The 18,365-nt window shown below is 35.8% G+C and overlaps 1 protein-coding gene and 1 pseudogene across 1 annotated transcript in view; both read right to left on the bottom strand.

The window, feature by feature from the left end:
* Positions 1 to 18,365, bottom strand: part of CFAP47 (cilia and flagella associated protein 47) — a 427,534-nt gene that overhangs the window by 157,188 nt on the left and 251,981 nt on the right. The window lies entirely within an intron of this gene.
* Positions 16,516 to 17,239, bottom strand: LOC694765 (high mobility group protein B1 pseudogene; annotated as a pseudogene).

Raw genomic sequence — 18,365 nt, 5'->3', positions numbered from 1 at the left:
CCAAGCTATGTGACTCTACCTACTTGAAAGGGGGCTGAGATATAAGGAAATATATGCAATATTAGATGGGCTTTACTGTCTGCCACATTTCTATGACTTAGAGGTGCTCTGTCTCACAGCAATCAAAATAATTTGCAACTTGGCTAGCAGATAGAAATAATTTTTTCATAGTTAATAACCAATGGAACCAGAAAGGGGCATGTGTAATTAACACTTCTCATAACACCCTGTTATAATATTTATCTTAAGTTAATAGCTAATTTTACTTCCTATGCTAGGTGAGCTATCTAGTCTCATTCTTTCCTTTCGGGCAACACCACTTTTTCTCTGAAGGTCACCATTTTCTTAGCTTCCATAAAGTGAGAAAATAGTTATAAAAATTTGGCAACCCGAAAGTAGAAGGCAGTATAAGAACATAATACAAATTTCATGGTTAATGCCAAAATATTTAAATAGTCAACGAACAACAAATGATTTTAAAAACGTCTGACGCCTAATTCTGTGGAAGGAAGTTCTCTGAAACCAAGAAAACAAATCAAGCATATCAATCAATGGACCAGACACATATTATGACATTAAATGGCTATAATTTTAATTCTTTTGCAGTGAACACTTCAAATGTGAAAGGTGGCACGTTGTTTTCAAATACAATGAAATTTATATGCCAAGATATGCAAGAACATTTATACACAAGAGCATTATACACAAGAACATTAACTACCCTAAATCCTTTATCAAACAAGAGTTTATGTGTGTGTGTTATAAAGTATACATTATGTAATGTTATATATTATACCTTACATTAATTATTATATAGCATATATTCCATGTCTATGTTGCTATATGTAATACAGTATATATAATGTATAATGTTACATTTAATAGTACATATTAAAACATGCTGATAATGGATAACATTTGAAATTTGTATTACATCAACAAGTCCAAGAGCATCAGCTGGTCTGAGGAAAAAACAGTTACTAATCTCAAAGGCTCTCAGAATGTTATTTTTGTTCCATCCTAGTCAAGTATAAACCTAATTTTAGAATACATTTTTTTCTTGGCAAAAAGGACTTCAGGCACATTTTATTATCTGTTGTTAATCGACTAGTTTTATCCTGAGAGAGGTATTTGGGTTGTGGCAATTTCAATAGAACAAATCAGCATGGAAAATTATTTGTTGTTTTAATAACAGGCATAAAGAGAACTTATTTTGTTTCTTGGATGAACAGAATAAAATAAAAATATTTAGAATATGTAATTTAAATAGAATTCTATTCGTTTAGATTTATTTTATTTGAATGAGAATTAAACTGTTCAGAAAATTTTGAGAATTGCAGAATATCTACTGTTTTCATCAACGATAAAAAACGTCTAGCTCTTTAATGCTACACAATCATTGCAACGCACAAGTTCAAGTATAAAATTTCTGTCAAGAGCTTTATGTTATACATTTCTGTTTCCAAAAAAGATGTTCATTTACTAATGATTGCTGAGCCTGAAAGTTAAAGCCAAAGACATTCTTAAGTGTACATTTTCCAACTCATGAAATGTTTATGAGCAAGCACCTTAAGGACTACACAATGTCAGCCCCTCTCCCTTACAAATCCAAAAGGAAACCCATTAGAATAGTGGAATTTGTGGAAATTATAGTTTTAATTTTGATGATGTATTTATAAATCAATATCTGTTTCATTTTTAAATATCCAAAATAATTTTATTAAGTTGTATCAGAAACATAAATAGGGGTGATATATATTACAAATAAGAGATTTTAAAACTTCTGGGTTAAGATATTTAATTGACAGTATTTGGGTCCCCGTCAGATGTAAACTAGCAGAGGTAGAAACCATTTTGATCTTCAGAAATCTGGAAATTTTACTGGACACATTGTGCCATCATATCATAATGGGACATGTTTTCTTAAACTTATTTCCAATTCTGGACTGTAGCAAATGCTGTCCATGCCTTGACATGTCCCCTTTAAGTATGCCTTAAAGGGCATGGATTTATGGATACCTGTGACTTCCTCCTTAGAAAGTTCTCTCTAAACAAAGAATGGTACTCAGTTCTCACATAGATCATCCAGATGTGGTAGTAAAAGCCTGCAGGAGCAGTACCAAACCAAAAATTGATCAAAATTGGTAAATAACAAACGAATAAAAAAACCTGTTTTCTTGCCCTTTGGTTAGAAGAACTCTGAGGCGAATTTGACACCAATTTCCAGAGGCCCCCAGTGGGACTGAGCCCCAATTGCCTGCGATGATAACCTGTTCATTAAAACCCCCGGAATTGGTTTCTTCTCTTTGCAGTCTCCCACTCCCCTACCTATGCTTTGAGATCACCTCTCAAACTACTTGCTCTCAAGACCAGATCTCAGAGTCTGCTGTTGGAATTACCCAGCTTAACACGTGCCCTAAGTCCCAGGATACAGAGGTTCCTGTCCTGGTCTCATGCTTTCTAGGGCCTTACTCTGATCCTCCTCTGGCATTGCCTCTCTGCACATGCAAGAAATACATGGGTCCAATGGGGCAGATCTATATAGATCCCAGCACCACCCATGGTTCAAGTTCATGAGACATTATAATTCACAATCCATAGTTCCTTGATCCTGTTTACAGTGCTTTCACAAGACTCTTCCCTAGGTCAGTCCTCCTGGTAGAAGACTCCTAGAACTGTGCAGTAACTAAGAGGTCACTATTAGGAGGGTATAGACCAAGAGTAAGTGTGTGGGCTGACATATCCACATGTTTAAACATAAGAACCATTAGAGTGCGTGTTAGAGTTGAAAGACAGAAGAGAATGGTGTGGGCACCTGAATAGCACCCAGCTACCCTGTGCTGTCATTTTCTAGTGCAAAACTCTGAGGAGTCCAAAAATTCTAAATTCAAACTTGGTCTTCAAGGTTCTTATAAAGTTAGATTTGTTAAAATGTATTTTACATAGAATAATAGAATGTATTCTATTTTGAAATGTGTTGGTTTGATTTGTAAGTTTTTAAAATGTAGACATATGTTATGTGGGCTTCCATTTGAACTCTTGACTTGGCCATAACAAATGTTAGGGACTATCTGGATCTGTCCCTTTCATCCCTACTCAATTTAGATGTAGTTAACCTGTATCTTTTCCTTACAAGTGTGGCAACTGTCAGGATTCTATATTTAAAGATAACTGAATATATGTAAATTTACTGAAAAATTACAATTACTGAAGAAAATAAAGAAACATAAAGAAAGAATTTCTTGAAGTAAAGACTACATCATTTGATTTAACTTTGGTTATTGTAAGAAATCAGTGCTATCTACAGTTTTTCAAATAACCCATAAAAATATACTATGTTCAGATCCTAGAATAGGTCATAGTTGGAACAAAAGATCAATACCATTGTTTTGTTCAGCTACAACTGCATAACAAACTACCCAAAAACTTAGTGATTTAAAGCAACAACCATTCATTTGCTCATAATTCTGTGGCCTGAGCTCATTTGGGACAGCTTATCATCTCCACATGGTACTACCTGGATATTTTGACCTGTATATATCCTGGGTACTGACTGTGGTCTTTGGATCTCTGCTGGGAATTCTGTCCTTGAGCATTCTAATCCTGTATGAGATGAGCCCAATCATTTTTCATAGAGTATATAAGAATTACCAGCAGCAAAAAAGAGATTAATGTAAAAGAAGCTATCAAATATCTGCCTCTTTCCCATTCCTAAATGATCCTTTGTCCAAAGCAAGTCACGTGGCCACAACCAGGTCAATGAGGAAAGGGAGACTATACAAAACCTGTGTATAGGCAGATATGATCAACTTGGGCTTTTACTGTAATAATCTACAATGCACTAATGCAGAGAAAGATACATGTATAAAACTTGTGACCTGAAAAAGATAAAATCAACTGAGAGTTAAAAACCCTCTTTTTTCAGTTTTGGTTCCAATTCTACATTGTGAGACCTTAAGCAAACAACTTAAGGTTTCTTATAAACTCAACTTCTTTTTTTTTTTCCTTTCATTTTTCAACCACAAGTTTATTTTCTAAATTTACTACATATATTTTTAATACCAGAAAAGGGTTTATTTCCCCCCATGGATACAAGGTAGTCCCTCCCAGATATTTTTGGCATGTGATTTTAAAACTGAAAGCCATCTAAAAATAGTTGTGAAAGCTAAGATATAAGCATTATTTTAATATCCTCCCAACTATTTAAGAACATCGATTTTTTAAACAATTTTTAACTTTATAATTTTTTAAATTTTAGCTTTTATTTTAGATACAGGGAGGTACATGTGTTGAATTTTTACATGGGATATTGGACCCAGGTAGTGGGTATAGTACCCAGTAAGTAGTTTATCAACCCGCACACTCCTCCAAACTTCTTAATCTCTTTCAATGAGTGGGATTTGATTAATAGCTTTCAAAAAATTTTATTTTCTGGCTTAGATGTACTGTGTATGAACAATATTTAACATTGAATTAACATATAAAACAAAGGAAACTGGAGATCTGGTTGAAGTAGAATGAGGAGCTAGAAGTTCCCATTTACTTCCATGGCCTCACTATAGAGAAGCCAAAGCACTTCAGAAGAATTTTGGGGCTTCATAGAATATAATTTGATTAACTAATTTATTAGACTTGTTTGTGCCTTAGTGGTCATAATTGTATAAAAACACATCAAACATATGGAAGAGATTAAGTAATATAGTAAGTTGAACACTGCCTTCTATAGTTGTTTTTGGTATATTATTAACAAACAGTAATCAGAGCTTTTAATTCAGAAAATGAATAATCAAGAATGAATAATTATATTTACTACATGTACATATATAATTGTATAATATTTATTATAAGAAAATGTGAATAATTATATTTTAGAGAATTTTTTGGTCTATTTGTTAATCACATCACCACCTACTACTAAAAACTCTTAATGTAGGCTTTTTTTCTATTGTATAAGTCAAAAGACTAACTTACCTGCTCTCTTAGGCCATTCTCGCATTGCTATAAAGAAATACCTGAGACTGGGAAATTTATTTAACTAAAAAAAAATTTAATTTTCTCATGGTTCTGCAAGCTATAAAGGAAACATGGAAGTATCTGCTTGGTTTCTGGGGAGGACTCAGGAAACTTACAATCATGGCAGAAGACAAAGCAGGAGCAGGCATCTTACATGGCAGGAACACGGGTAAGAGAAGAGAGTAGGGGGAGGTACTATACAATTTTAAACAACTAGACCTCACTAGAATTCACTCACTATCCTGAGTACAGCATCAAGAGTATGGTGCTAAACCATTCATGTGAAACCACCCCTACGATCCAATCACCTCCTACTAGTTCCCACTTCCAATATGGTGATTACAATTTGAAATTACATTTGAGCAGGGACACAAATCCAAACCATATCACAAGTACAGTGAACTTTTTCCCATTTTAGTTATTATATTTTTGTAGGCACATGAGTATCTGAATCACAAATACTCTAGAAAAGTAAGTGATTGATTGTGTGCTAACAACTGCTCATTACTGTTTCCTCTTTAATAAAAATATGAAATGCAGCCATAGACATTAAAAAGAGAATTTAGCAGTTAAAAAATTGACAGTTTATTTTGTAAAAAATTTCTATTAGTAGAAATTTTGTTTAATATGGTTCACTCAGAAAAAAAATTCTAAAATGGACTAGCTGCTTAAATTGTTATATTTATTATAATATTCAATAAAATAATAATTTAAAATAAAAACCTATACTTACTATTGACAAATTCAATATTTTAAATATTGGTTAAAATTGATTTTATTATTTAAAAAGAAGTTGAACTATTTTTCCCTTTCTATCACCAAGGAGATTTAAAATAATATAATACTTAGGGGGTAAAAGACAAAGAGTGATAGGAAGAGACAGGGGAAAGGAAAAGGAAAGAAAGGAAGAAAGGAAGAAAAAAGGAGGATAAATCTAAAGGAGAGGGGAAGTAGGAATTGAGGAAGGAAAATGAAAAGTATTTGGAATGCTAAAAGAATGTCATATGACCCTTTTTACCTGACCAACCTCAAATGCCTGAGAGCACTGGACTTGCCTTCCCATGAAGTTTGTAAGTATCTGCCAGAAGGGCAGACTGGTATGCAGTTCCCTGAATGATTTTACTGAAAAGTTGTAAGTGCACATTCTCCCAGGTACCCTAAAGCACAGGGAAAGAAGGTCATAGACAGATACCAGAGTGCTGTAGTATGTAAATGGCAAGGATGGCCAATCATTATCAGCACAGCCAAGCTAGCCTTAAGAGCTACAGGAAAACTTACTAATTTTGTTGTTTAAGTCTAGTAGGGCTTTATTAACCTTCTGTCTGCTTGATCTGCCAATTATTGAGAGAGGTCTAATAAGATCTTCCACTGTAATTTAGAATTTGTTCATTTCTCTTTTTACATTAATTGATTTTGGCTTTATACATTTCGAGAATATGTGTTTAGGTATAAATAATTTCAAAGTTTCTTCTCTAAGTTGGACTTTTCCCTTTTTAAATTAAGTAATACATTTATTTACCATAAAGTCTACTTGTTTTCATATTAATATATCTATGCCAGCTATTTTATGATTAGTAAATACCTGGTATAGGTTTTTTGATATTTTACCAGGAAATTTTATAAACAGTATAAAGCTACATTTAAATATCACCTTTTATAATTTAGTCTGTTCATATTTATTGTAATTAATGATATATTTGTGTTTATTTTAACATTTCATTTTGTGCCACACTTTATCCCATTTTATTTTGTTCTTTTCTATTCTTGAATTCTATTGAATTTATCAAGTTTTGTTTATTTTCATTTATGCCTCTACTGGTTTAGAAATTATACATTCTATACCTATACTTTTCAGTGCCCCAAATATTCAACATCTATACTTCACATAAAAAATCTTACAGTAATTCAACCCTGGTCCGTAAAATGTAAGAACTTTACATGCCTATAATGGCAAATCCTTCCTTATAAAGTTGTTGTCTAGTAATTGAGCTCACTTCGTTTTGGTAACACCTGAATCATTTATTCTTATTATTATTTCTACAGTCAAATCCTCATGGGAGTTACCCACATTTACTGATTATTTTAGTAACCATTATTCTTAGACCCCAATTCTCTCTTCTGAATTCAATTTCCTTCAGCAGTAAGAGGGCTTACGCTTGTTCTTTTACCAAAATCTCTGAGTTTTAAATGGTCTCAAGTTCATTGTTGAATTACAAATGTTTTTATTTCATCTTTACTCATGAGTGATAGTTCACAAGGATATCCAGTTAATTTTCATCAGCACTATAATGCTATTGTCTTTTGGTTTCTAATGTTACTGTTGGTAATTCTGCCTTCAGTATAATTTTTGTTCCTTTATAAATAATCTGCCATTTTTCTCTCACTGCTTTTTGGAATTTCTCTTATCTTTGCCATTCTATGGTTTCACTATGACCTATCTACCTATGTGTAAATTTAGGTATTCTTCTATTGTCTTCTGGCATTGCAGACATTTTGTTTCTGCTTTTCCTTATTCTCATTTGCTCCTAGTAAGATAAGAAATGTATCTAATTTAGGTGGTCACTTGTAGAGCAACTCATTCCATATTTACTTTACAGCAATCTCTTAGTTCTAACTATGGAGGTAACTCAATATGCAGCCCTTGGGCCCATTTCCTGTATCAAACAAGCATCTACCTATTAAATGTAGGTAGGGTACTTGTTTGGTTGGTTTTTCATGCCCTGACAGTTTTGTAATGATCTAAAGAAAAATTTACATCTTAAAAAAAATATGTAACATATACATATATAGGTATACATATAAAAAACAGGATATATATATATATATATATATATCTTCCTGTTAACAGGTTGAGTATTCCTTATCTGAAATGCCTGGGGCCAGAAGTATTTTAGATTTCAGAATTTTTCAGATTTTGGAATACACGCATATGCATAATGAGATAACTTAGGGATAGGACCCAAGTCTAAACAGGAAATTCATTTATGCTTCATATACACATTATACACATAGCCTGAAGGTAATTTTACATGCTATTTTAAGAAATTTTGTTCATGAAACAAGTTTTGACTGCCTTTTGACTGTGACTTAATATGAGATCAAATGTGAAATTTTCCACCTGTGGCACCATGTTGGTGATCAAAATGTTTCTGATTTTGAGCATTTGGAGTTTTGGAGAGTTCAAATTTTGGATTTCCATGTTGGTTACTCAACCTATAATCAATAATGTGAACCGTGAAAATCTGAGACAGGTCTCAGTTAATTCAGAAAGTTTATTTTGCCAAGGTTGAGGATGCACGCCTGTGATGTGACATGGTCTCAAGAGGTCCTGACAACATGTGCTCAAGGTGGTAGGGGCATAACTTGGTTTTATATACATTTTAGGGAGACATGAGACATCAATCAATAGGTGTAAGATGTGCATTGGTTCAGTCTGAAAAGGTGGGTGAAGGTGGGACAACTCGAAGCGGGGAGGGGGCGTCTAGGTCTTAGGTAGATAAGAGACAAATGGTTGTATTTTACTGAGTTTCTGATTAGCCTCTCCAAAGGAGGCAATTAGATATGCATTTATCTCAGTGAGCAGAGGAGTTACTTAGAATAGAATGAGAGGCAGGTTTGCCCTAAGCAGTTCCCAGCTTGACTTTTCCCTTTAGCGTAGTGATTTTGGGACCTCACGATTTAGTTTCCTTTCACGATAAACTCTTGTCCCACCAATAATATTACAACCAGAAATATAACCCCAACCACTTAGGCAACTGAACGGACCCCCTCTGGGCCAAGGGAAACCTGAAACATTGAATTACCAGCCATAATGGAAAGGGAGGTTGGACACGCTTTGCTATATCCTTTCCCTTTTGGAGTTTAGACACAACTGACCATCATTAAGATTAAAATAGGTATCATAAGACTGATGAAACAGACTCTTTGTGTCAATAAGATACCAAATTCCAAACTGACTCTGGTATAGCATCACATGGCAAATAACAAACCCTGAATGAAATAAAATCATTTTACCCCCAAATACATGTCTTTGACATATTTTGAAATGGCCCTGAAAAGCTGTATTTTGTGGGAGCAATTTTGTATCTGTAGAGAATCTTCATTAATGCATCTAGGCCTTTCCTGATCTAGGAGAGATTAAGCATCTGATACCTTCTAAGGCCTGAAAAAAAAACATTTAGCATCTATTCTCTCTGATGCTTGCTATCTGGAGGCCTCATCTACATAACAAGAACCTTGGCTTCCACAACTCCATTTATCTTAACTCAAGCATCTCTTTCCAGGACTGCAAGTCTTTAGCTTAACTCTTTAACCCAATTGCCAATGAAAATACCTTTGAATCCTTCTATAACTGTAATAAGCCCTCCCTATCCTCACATTGAGATGTTTGGCTTTTCTAGGCCAAACCAATGTATACATTACGTGTACTGCCTTATGTCTTTCCCTGTAACTTGCCTCCCTAAAATGTATAAAACCAAACTGTAACTTGACCATCTCAGGCACTTTCTCAAGACCTCCTGAGATTGTTCTCCAGTCTATGATCACTCATACTCGCTCAGAATAAACCTCTTCAAATATTTCACAGAGTTTGGCTTTTTCATCAATAAAATACACCACAACTGACTTAGACTCTTCCCATCTCTGCCACCACTACTACCAGATCTTCATGTGAGATTCTACACATTACTGACAGAGTGATGTCCCTCCACATAATCCCCTACAGTTGTGGTAATTTTTGGGAATTCCTCATAGGATACATGTAAATGACTGGCTGCTGTTGAATTTTTGGATTTCTCTAGGCCTTCATGGGTCATTTAATGAAAAATTAGAAGGGGACCTATCAAGGAGTTCTAGCTTGATAGCATTTTAAATAGCAAGTTTTCTATAATTGTCTAAGGAGACAAAATTACCCAAAGAAAACAACTGACGTAAGATTTCACTTTCTAATTAACCCCTCCATACGGAAAGAAGCAAGGGATTGCTGACAGCAAATTAACTTTGTATTCTGCATTTTCATTTCTGAATACCATAAACATTCTCTAATTGTCCTGTATTAAATATAAAATCTGTTTTGAACAGAGTTTATTTTTAAGTTCTTGCAGACTGATTTACTAAGTGTGCAAATTAGTATGAATGAGCTGCTAGCAAGCCAATAATCAGCATGTTCTCTAGGACTTAAAATAATGGAAAAGACTACTGAAATTTCTGATTAAATGCCTCCCTAAATATATAATTGTAGAGCATATGTTTACCACTGAAGACCTAACAGAAAGAACAAGCAACTTTTTTAAAGTTCACTTTTTTTTTTACTTGCCAGCTCTATGTCTATAAATATAAAGCAATGAAAGGCAAAGTGAGTCATTTATCAAACTGAAAATATATTAAAACTATAAGGACAAAGAATATATGCAGTCTTGGATATTACAATTATGTTGAATCCGTTATGTTACATTATTTGACTTAAAGTGTATTTTTTAAAAATAACATAGAACACAATCAAGTGTCATTGTAGTTTGGTGCATGCAGAGTAGGAGGAAAGAATTTGGATTGGGCAGAAAACCAAAATGTTAGTAGGACATATATTTATAACTAAACAAAGTACACAGGACATATATTTACAACTAGACAAAGTACAGACTCTGACTATGAGAAGATAGGTATGGGAGGGCAGCAAGAGAAAGGCCTATCTATCAAGTAACAGTTATCACAGGGTTTATCTAAAGTAAGAAGCAAGCTTAAATAAGGCAAGTCGCACAGAGAAAAGAAGAAATGGGTAAGGCTGGTATAAAAGAAGCCAACTCCACAGTTAAAGACCCAGGATCCCAAGTTGAGGGAAAGATTCCTGTTTAAGGGGCCTAGGGCTATCCAGAACAATGATGGATGGCAGGAAGAGTGTACCAGTACCCAGGGAGGGAGCTGGCAGAAACAAACTAGGCTTTTAAGAAATAAAGTAGAAACCTATGCCTGAGTGCTGGGACAGACGTGACAGAAATAAATGTATCGCAAAGATTGATCGTGCTAAAACCACCTTTGCAAAAATTATAAATGAGAAAATAACGATAGTGAAAGAAATCTTACCTAACGGAGTCCATCTTGCTTCTAACCTCCAAGCCATCATTGTTTACTTCTGGGCATGCGCCAAAATAACTCTGGGAGGAACTTATAGTTTAACTTTGAAACAAAGATGGTAACAGCTCTTTCCCCAAACAAATCCCCTTCCCACCTGGGGACGAGACTGCCTTTACAGAACTAACACATTAGACAAAACATTAGAAATTATGGTTTAGGAGTCATGCAACCGGAGGCTGCAAGAGTCTGAACCTTCCCAAATTGCTCCTGGGGATAACATCACTATTGTAAAGTCCAAGATCGGTGCTTGAGATATTTTGTAGACCCTGTATCCTGGATGGATCAGTTGCCACGAGCCAGATGATAAACTGGCTCATCTGGTCTTGTGGCCTCCACCCAGGAACCGACTTAGTGCAAGAGGATGGCTTTGACCCCCTGTGACTTCATCTCCGACCTGACCAATAAGCAATCCCCACTTCTCCAACCCCTACCTGACAAATTATCCTTAAAAACTCTGATCCTTGAATTCTTGGGGAGACTGATCTGAGTAATAATAAAACTTGAGTCTCCCATACAGCCAGCTCTGCATAAATTAAACTCAATCTCTATTACAATTCCCCTGTTTTGATAAATTGGCTCTGAATAGGCAGCAGGCAAGGAGAACCCATTGGGTGGTTACAATGCAAATGAGGAGGCAGGGCTAACAGATCCAGCATCAGACTGGTACTCACTAGACTGTAAGTATGACATGGGAGACTGGTGGTCAGCACAGATGGGCCTCTGGATCCCACTCCTGAGATAGAAACTGGCTCAGGACCTGGGATGGAACATATCAACAGGGATGGTAGGGGGAAGGGAAAGAAATCAGAAATTTTCTACATTTAACGCTACTGACAATGTAACTAGTAGACTTCTTTAAAATAACAATTGCTTGTCACAAGAGGGCACTAGCTGCGGGGGTCGGCCCGCAGACCCTGACCCAAACGACGGATGAATAAAACGTACACTGACACACAGATATTCTATTTTGCCAGTCCTGCTGAGTGTCCAGCCGCCTGCACACCAAGAGAGGTTTGTCATTGCGGCCAGCCCTGAGCGGCTCACACTCCAGGCATTTATTTCGTATACAATTAACAACAGAAGCTCTGAGTCAACACACTTGTGGATAATTAACATGGTTAAGAGAGTAGTTCTCAGAATGATTAAAGCTCAGGTACCGTGGTCTAAAGTTAAATATCATTAGGGGGCAATATCTCTAGTTGACCTTCCCCGGAGAGGGCCATCTGGCTCAAAGGTTAGTTGGAGGTAGGGTAAACAGACTTAACTGGGGAAGCCTCTATTGTCCCTAGTATTTACCCTATGACCTAATGCTCTAAGGTAAGCATCGGCTGCCTTCAGCCTGTTCAATTGTTACAAGCTATGTAACCTTTCAGCCTTCCAAAAGGTTTGTGACTACTCCCTATAACTTTTCCTAATATTTCCCTGTAATATTTCTGCCACCATTCTGATTGAATCCCACCAGACAACATTTCTGTGTGTGATACATTTTATATGCTTCCTCCAGTTGTTTTATGTGCTTCCTCCAATTCCTTTGCTGCCACCACCTCCATCAATCTCAGCCACTTGTCTTTTTTCCAGGTTCGTCTCCTTGGGGGTGACCTATATCTTGCATCAGAAGCAACAGAGCCAACCCCTTGACTGCTGCTTTACAACCAAGCAGACCTGCCCCCATGCTCAGTTTCAGGCTCCTTCTGCCTTGGCAGAGCATGGTATTTGACACCTTAGCTAGAGAATGCTGCCTTAAATGCTAGGGCGCTGGTGTAAAGTTTAGGAAACAGGAACAGGAGACAAGGAGGTAAACATGCAGATAAAATTCCTTTTCTTTTCTCTCTCACATTGATTGCTCAAGGGTACTTTGCAGAGACACCTGCTGAGCAATCTGATGCATATACAGTCATGCACTATCTGGTCAACCACTGGGTGCCTATATGATGGTGGTCCCATAAGATTATAATGGAGATGAAGAACTCCTATTGCCTAGTGATGCCGTAATGTCCTGCTGCAATGCATATTATATGGTGATGCTGGTGTAAACAAACCTACCGAGCTGCCAGTGGTATAAAAGCTTAGCACATACAATTATGTACAGTTCATAAAACTTTATGGAAATAAATTACCAGAATTTATTTGCCGTGGCAAATAATGACCAGACTGTGTTGCTGATTTATGTGTTTATTATATTATACTTTTCCTTGTTATTTTAGGGTGTACTTCTACTTATTTGAAAAAAAAAATTAACTGTAAAATAGTCTCAGGCAGTTACTTCAGGAGGTATTCCAGAATAAAATATTGTTATTATAGTTATTATAGAAGATGACAGCTCCACGCATGCGATTGTTCCTAAAGACCTTCCAGTGTGGGACAAGATGTGGAGGTAGAAGATAGTGATATTGATGATCCTGACTCTTGTGTAGGCCTAGGGTAATGTGTGTGCTTGTGTCTTAGTTTTTAACAAAGAAGTTTAAGAAGTAAAATAAATAAATAAAGTTTAAAATAAAAAAGTTTATAGAATAAGGATATAAAGAACGAAAATATTTTTGTACAGCTATATATGTTTTAGCTAAGTTTTATTACAAGAGTCAACAAGTTTAAAAATATTAAGAAGTTTATAAAGCAAAAAAGTTACAGTAAGCCAAGATTAATTTATTATTATACAAAATTTTTAAAAATAAATTTAGTGTAGCCTAAGTATACAGTGTTTATAAAGTCCACAGGAATGGACAGTAATCTTCTAGGACTTCGCATTCACTCACCACTCATTCACTGACTCACCTAGAGCAATTTCCAGTCCTATAAGTTCCATACATGGTAAGTGCCCTGTATAGGTATATCTTTTTAAAAATATTTTATACCCCATTTGTACTGTACCTTTTCTAGGTTTAGATGTGTTTAGCTACACAAATGCTTAGCCTTGTGTTACAATTGCTTACAGTATTTGGTACATTAACTTGTTGTGTAGGTTTGTAGCCTCAGAGCAATAGGTTGTACCATACAGCCTAGATGATTAGTAGGCTATACCATCTAAGTTTGTGTAAGTACACTGTGATGTTCACAAAAAGATGAAACCACCTAACAAAGCATTTCTCAGTATGTATCCCCTTTGTTAAGCCATGCATGATTGTATTCACAGAGGTAAGCTGTGGATACTGAGGCAACAGCTCATGTATCATGCATTGCTTTACCTCCCATCCTTCCCTTCCTTGTTTCTATTTTTATTTTTCCACTCTCAGTGCCCTAAATTTGCATCTCCCAAGTAAAGTATTCGTATTTAGTTATTGCTTAAGGTTTTATTTTCTAGGGGATTCAAACTAAGATAATTACTAGAGTAAAAATAAACAGCATTGTGACTTCACATTTTGTGCAGCATAACATAATGGAAACAGAATAGAGGAAGATTTAGCAGGCTTACTCAGTATACTTACTCTAATTACTTAGTAGACTTGAATGCTAACTCAGGAGACTTGATGTGATCTCCTATATGGTCTGTGAAGACACTTAAATTTCCTGGGCCTAACATTCTCCCTTTTACAAATGGAGATGTTGTACCATGGTGGCATTAGGCTGTGCAAGTGGTGGTTCCCCAGTTTATTCTAATACAAGGATTAACTACACAAGTGATCTGGGCAGGGAGAATTTTGATAATATAGGTTCCTAGACGACTTCCAACCTGAGAATAATTCAGTAGGCCTAGAGTTGGACCTGGAATATGTATTTTGTTGCAGGTACCCAGGTACCACTGATGTACATCCAGAGTTGGTGACCACTGGCAAACAATAACCAAAAGTGAGCTGGAGTGGCTACACTACAATTACAAATGGACTTTAAGTCAAAAAATGTTAAAAGAGCCAAAGAATGTCATTATAGAATGATGAAAGATTCCATTATTTAAGAACATACAGCAATTAGAAACATATATGACCATAAAATGTAATCCTCAAATATATAAAACACACACTGACAGAATTAAAGAGAGAAATAGGCTTTTTAATAATAATATATAATAATAATAGTTGGAGGTTTCAATACCTCACTTTCGATGCAGTGGCATGATCCTGGCTCATTGCACCCTCCGCCTCCCAGGTTCAAGCAATTCTCGTGTTTCAGCCTCCCGAGTAGCTGGGATCACAGGCTTGTGCCACCATGCCCATCTAATTTTTGTGTTTTTAGTAGAGACGGGGTTTTGCCATGTTGGCCAGGCTAGTCTCGAACTCCTGGTCTCAAGCAATCTGCCCACCTTGGCCTCCCAAAGTGCTCGGATTACAAGCATGATGAGCCACTGCTCCTGGCTGTGTATAGTTTTTAAATTGGTGTCCTTGCGGAGGGGATGATCCATGGAGCCTTGTAATCTGCCATCTTGCTCTGCTTATCCCTGATATACTTTCAACATACAAAAATATTGTGTTTCTGTATATTTGCAATGAATAATTTAGCATGAAATTAAGAAAGCAATTGTTTTTAAGATATTATCAAAAAGAATAAAATCAGAATATATTTTAAAAAGTGTAAAACTTATACTCTGAGAAATATAAAACCCGTTGAAAAAATAAAGAATTTCTAAAGAAATGAAAAAAAATCATTCCAAATTTCTGATTCAAGACAATATTGTTAAGATAACAATCTTCCCCAAATTATCTACAGAATCAATGCAATACTTCTCAGAAGGCCAGTAGGCTTCTTCTTATAAATCAACAAGCAGATTCTAAAATCCATAAGCAGTTGGGAAGGGTCTGGAATAAGCAAAATAATCTTTTTAAAAAGAAAAATATTTCAGGACGCACACTTTCTGATTTCAAAACTTACTACAAAGCGATAGTAATTAGACCAGTTTGGGACTGGCATGAGGACAGACATGAAGACCAATGGGATAAAGTAAAGAATACAGAAATAAACTGTGTATCTATCATCAATTGATTTTTTTATTTCAAAAATTGTATTTATTTAGAAGCATTCAGAATGTCAATAAAACAGCTGCAACTGTTTCTTTTTTGCAATTAGAGTGATATTCAGTTAACAGAGCAATTCTTTCGTGTTAGATGCATCACAATTGAAAAAGAAAAAACTACCATCCCCATATATAACTAATTTGTGCTGTGCACTAACAAGAACCTGATTTAAATTTCCATGACAATTTACAACCCCCATATTCTACTAGGCAAGGTTAGTAGCTATTGAAAATACCACCAGAACAGGACTTTCTAAAGACACATTCAGTAGTGTGTTAATTATACACACACAAAAAAAGACTGTACAGTTTACAAACAAATGTTATACAGCCTTACATTTCAATTTTTTTCTTTAAAAGGAGTGAGTTGTGTACAAGGGGATTAAATGCTTTATAGACAAGAAAAAAAAAAAAACTACAGTAGAACCAACTTATTCATCATCATCATCTTCTTCTTCTTCCTCCCCCTGATCCTCATCTTCTTCATCTTCCTCCTCTTCCTTCTTTTTCTTACTTTTTTCAGCCTTTACAACTCCCTTTTTTGCTGCATCAGGCTTTCCTTTAGCTTGATATGCAGCAATATCCTTTTTGTATTTTTTCTTCAGCTTCGCAGCCTTCTTTTCATAAGGCTGCTTGTCATCTGCAGCGGTGTTATTCCACATCCCTCCCAGTTTCTTTGCAATATCACTAGTGGACTGGACGGATGTTCTCCTTTGATTTTTGGGCGATACTCAGAGCAGAACAGAAAAAAGGCTGAAGGAGGCATCTTAGGTGCATTGAGATCCTTGAAATTCTTTTTTGTTTCCCCCTTAATAGGGACATATTTTCATCTCTCTTTCATAACAGGCCTTGTCTGCCTTTGCCATGTCTTCAAATTTTCCTTTCTCTTTAACAGACATGGTCTTCCACCTCTCTGAGCAGTTCTTAGAAAACTCGGAGAAACTGACTGAAGCATCTAGTTGTTTCTTCTTGTGCTCCTCCTGATAAGTTTGCACAAAAAATGCATGATGACATTTTGCCTCTTGGCTTCCTAGGGTCTCCTTTGCCCATCTTTACTTACTTTTCTTCAGTGAGGCACAGAAACGCCCAGTGCCTGCCTGGCTCTCACTTGCCCTGGCACTGTCTCTGTGGAGATCAATGTACTGCAATGGCTGTGAGAGGGTCAACTGATTTTCAACAAAGGTGCCAAGATCATTCAATGTGGAAAGAGTAGTGTTTTCAACAAATGCTGCTAAGACGACTTGGTAGCCACATGCAAAGGAATGAAGTTCTCACAGGATATACAGATATTAACATAAAATGGATAAAAGACCTAAATGTGAGAGCTAAAGCCATAAAAGTCTTAGAAGAAACATAAGGATAAATCTTCATGACGTCACATTTGGCAATGGTTTCTTAGATATGATCAAAAGCAAGAGCAACAAGAACAACAAAAACAGTTAAACTGGACTTCATTGAAATCAAAAAACTCCTGTGCTTCAAAGGATGCTATCAAGAGAGTAAAAAGACAACTCACAGAATGGGAGAAAATACTTGCAAATCGTGTATCTATCTGATAAGATATTGTATCTGAAATACAGAAAGAACACTTGCAACTCAATGATGAAAAGACAACTCAATTTTTAAAGTGGGTAAAAAAATCTGAATAGACATTTATACAAATAAGGTATACAAATGGCAAATAAGCACATGGAAAAGTGCTCAACATCATTATTCATCAGGAAAATGGCAATGAAAACCTCAATAAGACACCACTTCCACTCACTAGGATGGCTAGAATCAAGAAGTCAGACAATAACAGGTCTATGATGTGGAATAATTAGAATCCTCATACGCTGTTGGTGGGAATGTAAGATGGTGCAGCCACTTTGGAAAAAATTTTGGCAGTTTTTCAAATGGTTAAACATAGGATTACCCATATGATCCAACACTTCTACTCACAGACATATATCCAAGATAAATAAAAACATATGTCTGCATAAAACCTTGTACACAAATGTTGATAGCAGCATTATTCATGGTAGCTAAAAGGTAGAAACAACCCAAATGTCCATTAACTGATGAATGGATAAACAAAGTAGGGCATAGTCACAAAATGGAATATTATTTGATCATTACAAGAAATGGCATACTGCTAAGTGAAGAAGCCAGTCAGAAAATATAACATACGATTCATTTTACAGGAGATCTCCAAAATAGGCACTTCTATAGAGATAGACATTAGATTAGTGACTGCTTAAGGATGATGGGATGGTGGATGATGGAGGGGCATGATATCTAA

Source organism: Macaca mulatta, chromosome X, assembly GCF_049350105.2.
Source record: "Macaca mulatta isolate MMU2019108-1 chromosome X, T2T-MMU8v2.0, whole genome shotgun sequence".
Classification (NCBI taxonomy): Eukaryota; Metazoa; Chordata; class Mammalia; order Primates; family Cercopithecidae; genus Macaca; species Macaca mulatta.
The sequence above is the reverse complement of the archived record's forward strand: the minus strand, read 5'-3'. Positions and strand labels throughout refer to the sequence as shown.